The sequence below is a fragment of the Anabrus simplex genome, chromosome 2 (genome assembly GCF_040414725.1).
Source record: "Anabrus simplex isolate iqAnaSimp1 chromosome 2, ASM4041472v1, whole genome shotgun sequence".
NCBI classification, from domain to species: domain Eukaryota; kingdom Metazoa; phylum Arthropoda; class Insecta; order Orthoptera; family Tettigoniidae; genus Anabrus; species Anabrus simplex.
Genome location: NC_090266.1, coordinates 675080081 through 675086080, shown reverse-complemented (window position 1 = coordinate 675086080; position 6000 = coordinate 675080081).

The window sequence follows — 6000 nt, the reverse complement described above, 5'->3', positions numbered from 1 at the left end:
CGGCGTTGACAAATGGCCCACTTCGTACCGTGATTTCTCAGCCGACAGTCATTGTAGAACGTGTTGTCGTGTGCCACAGGACACGTGTATAGCTAGGAATGCCAGGCCGCCGTCAACGGAGGCATTTCCAGCAGACAGACGACTTTACGAGGGGTATGGTGATCGGGCTGAGAAGGGCAGGTTGGTCGCTTCGTCAAATCGCAGCCGATACCCATAGGGATGTGTCCACGGTGCAGCGCCTGTGGCACGTGCGAGGGGTCCAGGCGCAGCCCGAGTGACGTCAGCACGCGAGGATCGGCGCATCCGCCGTCAAGCGGTGGCAGCCCCGCACGCCACGTCAACCGCCATTCTTCAGCATGTGCAAGACACCCTGGCTGTTCCAATATCGACCAGAACAATTTCCCGTCGATTGGTTGAAGGAGGCCTGCACTCCCGGCGTCCGCTCAGAAGACTACCATTGACTCCACAGCATAGACGTGCACGCCTGGCATGGTGCCGGGCTAGAGCGACTTGGATGAGGGAATGGCGGAACGTCGTGTTCTCCGATGAGTCACGCTTCTGTTCTGTCAGTGATAGTCACCGCAGACGAGTGTGGCGTCGGCGTGGAGAAAGGTCAAATCCGGCAGTAACTGTGGAGCGCCCTACCGCTAGACAACGCGGCATCATGGTTTGGGGCGCTATTGCGTATGATTCCACGTCACCTCTAGTGCGTATTCAAGGCACGTTAAATGCCCACCGCTACGTGCAGCATGTGCTGCGGCCGGTGGCACTCCCGTACCTTCAGGGGCTGCCCAATGCTCTGTTTCAGCAGGATAATGCCCGCCCACACACTGCTCACATCTCCCAACAGGCTCTACGAGGTGTACAGATGCTTCCGTGGCCAGCGTACTCTCCGGATCTCTCACCAATCGAACACGTGTGGGATCTCATTGGACGCCGTTTGCAAACTCTGCCCCAGCCTCGTACGGACGACCAACTGTGGCAAATGGTTGACAGAGAATGGAGAACCATCCCTCAGGACACCATCCGCACTCTTATTGACTCTGTACCTCGACGTGTTTCTGCGTGCATCGCCGCTCGCGGTGGTCCTACATCCTACTGAGTCGATGCTGTGCGCATTGTGTAACCTGCATATCGGTTTGAAATAAACATCAATTATTCATCCGTGCCGTCTCTGTTTTTTCCCCAACTTTCATCCCTTTCGAAACACTCCTCCTTGGTGTTGCATTGTCACTGTCAGTCAGTGTATTTTTGAGTTTATGAAGTGAAATCAGAATTATACACATTCTTAAAGTTAACCCTACAGTGGTAACGTTGGGTCCACCAGACCCAGATCAAAATGTAATCTCTACATACCTATACTTGGCAACACTGCACACGTCTCAGGTCCCCTCTACTTCTCAAATTAACGTTCCCCTTTGTTAACAACTATCAAGCTTCATCCTGCAGTTCATCATTGTTGAGTGAGGAGGACGTTTGCTAATCTTGGGTCCGTCAGACCCAACGTTACCAGCGACGATATTATTTGAACATCATCTCCCTGGTAGGTTAGTGTTAGATTTACACAGCTTCTGGTAACGTTTTTCTTCTGCTTTCAAACTGCGCTTTCTTGCAGATAGACAACCATGGCTGAAAGTTTGGAAGCAAGGAATGACCGAATACTCATGATGCTAGAACAGGACTAGATGATGTCTCGTGCGAAGAGGAAGAAGAAGATGATCAAGATAGAGATCCTGATTTCTGTATATACAGTGATCATGGTACTGATAGCGAAGCGGAAACAGGGGAAGAAAATGTAGATACAGATAGCAATACATACTTTGTGGGAAAGGACAATAAAACGAGGTAGAGGAAAGAGATGAAAACTGTGAATGTCCGTACTCGACAGTGCAACATAGTTACTTCAAGGCTACCAGCTGTCAAATAAACTGCGAAGAATGCGCGGACAGTCTTAGAATTAATGTCTTTGTTTATGGATGATGACATGCTGAATTTGTTAGTAAACAGTACAAACAAGTATATAGAGAAACTGACCTGTAATTATTTCGAACAAAGATTTACACACTCTACCAGTATGATTGAAATAAGAGCACTAATTGGTTGATGTATATGGCTGGTATTTTGCATGCAGGAAGGCTGAATATGGAGGATTTGTGGGAACAAGATGGTACGGGTGTGGAAATCTTCTGGGCAACAATGTCGTTACAACGGTTTTGATTTCTGAGTCGTGCTTTACAATTTGATGATTTTGAGGCACGACCAGAAAGAAAAGCCTTGGACCGCTTAGTCCCGATTCGTGACTTTTTTCAGGATTTTGTGGATCATTACAAGAACAACTTTTCAATTGGAATGTTTACTACTATAGATGAGACACTTGTAGCATTCCGGGGAAGATGTAAATTCTGCATGTTTATGCCAACGAAGCCCGCCAAGTACGGGATAAAAGTGATCAGCCTTGTTGATTCAAGATTATTTTATACCACAAACATTGAGGTGTATGTCAGCCAACAACCAGAAGGGCCGTTTACGACAAATAACTAACCTGATGCTGTTGTCAAGAGGCTGTGCCAACCAACTTACGGATCGTCTCGCAATGTGACATTAGACAATTGGTTCACCAGCTATGATTTAGTCAAAACAATGGCAAATGACCACAAAATCACAATTGTAGGTACAATCTGCAAAAACAAGAAAGAACTCCCCTCCGTGTTATTAAACGCTAAGAACAAAGAAGAATTCAGCAGTCTTTTTGGGTTTCAAGATGATTGTACTATTGTGTCCTACGTACCGAAGAAAAACCAATGTGTTGTGTTGATATCCAGCATGCACCATGATTATAAAATTGATAGCACTGCTGGAAACAAGAAAAAATCTGAGGTGGTAATGTTCTATAATGACACAAAAGGAGGAATGGATACAGTTGACCAGATGTGTCAGGAATATAATACTGGTAGAAATACAAGACGGTGGCCCATGACATTATTTTACCATATATTGAATGTGGCTGCAATAAATGGTAGAGTTATCCATTCAGTAAACCCTAGTACTAAACTGCAAAGGCAAAAGTATCTAAAAGAATTGGCCAAGTCATTAGTACAAATCAGCTACGCAAAAGAACACAAAATAAACACAATCCTGTGGATCTAAGAAAGGCACCTGTTAGACTGGGTGAATGACCTTGGAAAATTATGCTCTACCAGTACCCCAGCAAGGAGAGGATGGAAAAAGAGGATGCTGCTATCTGTGTAAAGACAACAAAACACGTTATTGTTGTCAAAAGTGCAGTAAATGGCTCTGTTTAGGTCATGCTCATACGCTGTGTGCTGGTTGTCTCGAAAAAGACAACTGAACTTCCGCCAAGTTTTCTAGTGCTGTGATGTGATATCAGGCTAACAGTTCTATAAATGTTTATTTTATGTGTGATATACACTTAACAGCTATTCAAATGTGTGCAGGTTTTTCTTTAAAAAAAGACAATCAAAAAACTGAAATCTGTCATTAAATATTACGAATAATTTTTCTTGGGTTTCTCAGAAAAGATCCATTTTACCATCATTAAAAGTTTTATGTCATATTTTTGGGTTGTATATGTAGCTTTTCCAATCATTTGTTCTTAATATAGATATGATTTAAAACCGTTTATATTTGTTTCACTTCATATTAAACCAGAAAATTAAAATGGGTCTCACAGACCCAACGTTAACATTGATTAAAGTTTTATTCACGTTACCGCTGTAGGGTTAAGAAATATTATTATGACCATAAATTTCTCTTGTATTGAACTAGTAGTTGCCAGTATATATCTGTATTTGTGTTTATGTATTTACGTGCTTCTTTCGCATTCTTTTGAATATACGGTATATGTGTGCATACGTTCAAAATGCAAATAGTGCATCCTACATTATATTGTGTTTTACTTCTTCGTCCCTTCATTGACCAAGGGGCGGGCCACCTAGAAGGTTACGCCTTCTCTCTGGCCCGGAGATTTGGCGGGGTTTGAAGGTTTGTTCGTGTTGGGAGATGAAAGGGAGAGCATTGATTGTTTGGGGAGGTGTGAGGATTTGGCCTCTTGGCTAAGGAGCGTAGCTGTTCTGTGCTTTATTATATAGTGTTTACATATACATTAGTGCTTACAGATTTTACATAGAGGTTACAATTATTAGTACATATGATTTTGGATACAATTATAGGTACATGTGATTTTGCATATAACTAGGCTGTGGGTATGGTGGAATGAGAATGGTTGGGAGCAGGTGTGAGGTTAAAAGATGAAGGGTGGCTGTACAGTTGTGAAGAGAGGTGATAAGGAAGTGGAGGAGATCTAAGGTGGGTATGGGTGGGAGTTGGGGGCTTGAATGGGGGAGAGGTGGATAGGCTTGTCGATATGGAGGGATTGGAGTGGGGAGTAGCCGGGGGCAGTGATGTGTAATGGTTGATGGATGGCGGGTGGATGGGGGTGGTGAGTGGGAGGGTTTGACTCGGTGGTGTTCGCTGAATATTTGTGCTCCTGTAGTGATGAGTTGCTGGACGTCTTGTTCTGTCGGTAGTTGCAGTCGGACCATGTACGTTGGGCCATGGTTGCTGCGTATCCTTATGGCCCTCCTTACAGGGACTCCAGTGGCACGAAGTTCATGAATTATTTCCCTTTCAGCGATGTCTGGGGTGATGCCTCGTAGTACACAGCTGTAAGCTGACTCGGGAGGTGGTGGCTGCTGGGTCAGTGTTGCGTAGTCAGCGGTGTTATCTGGTAGGGCCATTACGGTCATTGCCTGGAGGGGGCTGGGGGGCTGTTGGATGGGAGGGGGGGGGGGAAGTTTGTTGTCATGACCGGGGAGGTGTGGCAGGTTGTACTGGTGGTGGTTGTAGTTGAGGGAAGAATGCTGGCAGTAGTTGTGATGGTTGTGGTAGTGGTTGTGGTGCGGAGGGAAAGTGGGAGTGGTATTGTCTTGATTGGGGGCTCATGGAGGATGCGAATGTACTCTGGCTTAGCTTGTAGCTGGTCTAAGATGGACTGCGGCGGTGATAAAACGACATAGTTATTATTCCTTATGTTGGCTCCGTCGAGGAAGAGGCGTTGCTCGGCTTGTTCATTTGTGACTTGAACTAGTAGATGTTCTGACAATTTCTTGGTTCGGCCATCTATTACACGGAAAGCATTCACTATTTGGGCATCTTGTGTTCTGAGTTCCTGGTATATTTCTTTCTCTGGGATAGAGAGATCTACCCATGGGATGAGCACATAGGGCATGTTTGGTGGTAGTGGGGAGGCGACTGCCAACTAGGCGTCTGCCTGATTGTGCTTTATTGCACTCGGTTGGGTTGCTAGTAGAGTTGTGGCCACCCGGCCGAGAAAACATGTTCCGGATGTGCGTTTAGTGAAGTCCCTTCATCCGTTTTCCATTCCTATATATAAAGCACTGCCTGCTCAATCTGCATCCGATGGCTGCTTATACTGCCTGCTCATTACAACATTTTAACATGGCACTAAATGAAACACTCCATTTACAAATACCCACCGCAGGTGGCAGCACCGACCAGGTCCTGAACTGTCAGAATGAAATAGCGGGAAATAGGGTAGTACTGTATTTGTTTACAGTAAAAATGGTGTACTGCTGCGTATTCTGCAAATCATAGAAAGGTAAACCAGAATGCCGTGGTATTTCATTCCATGACACGGGCTTTATCAGGAGATCCAGTTAAAGCCATGTTTTGTTCTATAAGAATGGGAGGAGGGTGCAATGACATGACTGACTCCCAGGCTACTCAGAATTCTATAAAGAGAATTCTGAAATCCGGTATTTTAATGTCCACCGATGTTGCTAACGTTATCCATAAGCAAAATTCAAAATTTTCTGCCTCAGTATCCTCTCCCGGGCTTGACGAAACAGAACCAGTGATGCCCGCTGAGTATGTACTTGATTTACTGGAAGATGTTTGTGAGTCCCCTGAGTCGGTGTGTGTCACTTTGGAAACTGCTTCCCATGCATTAGTGTGTGGTTA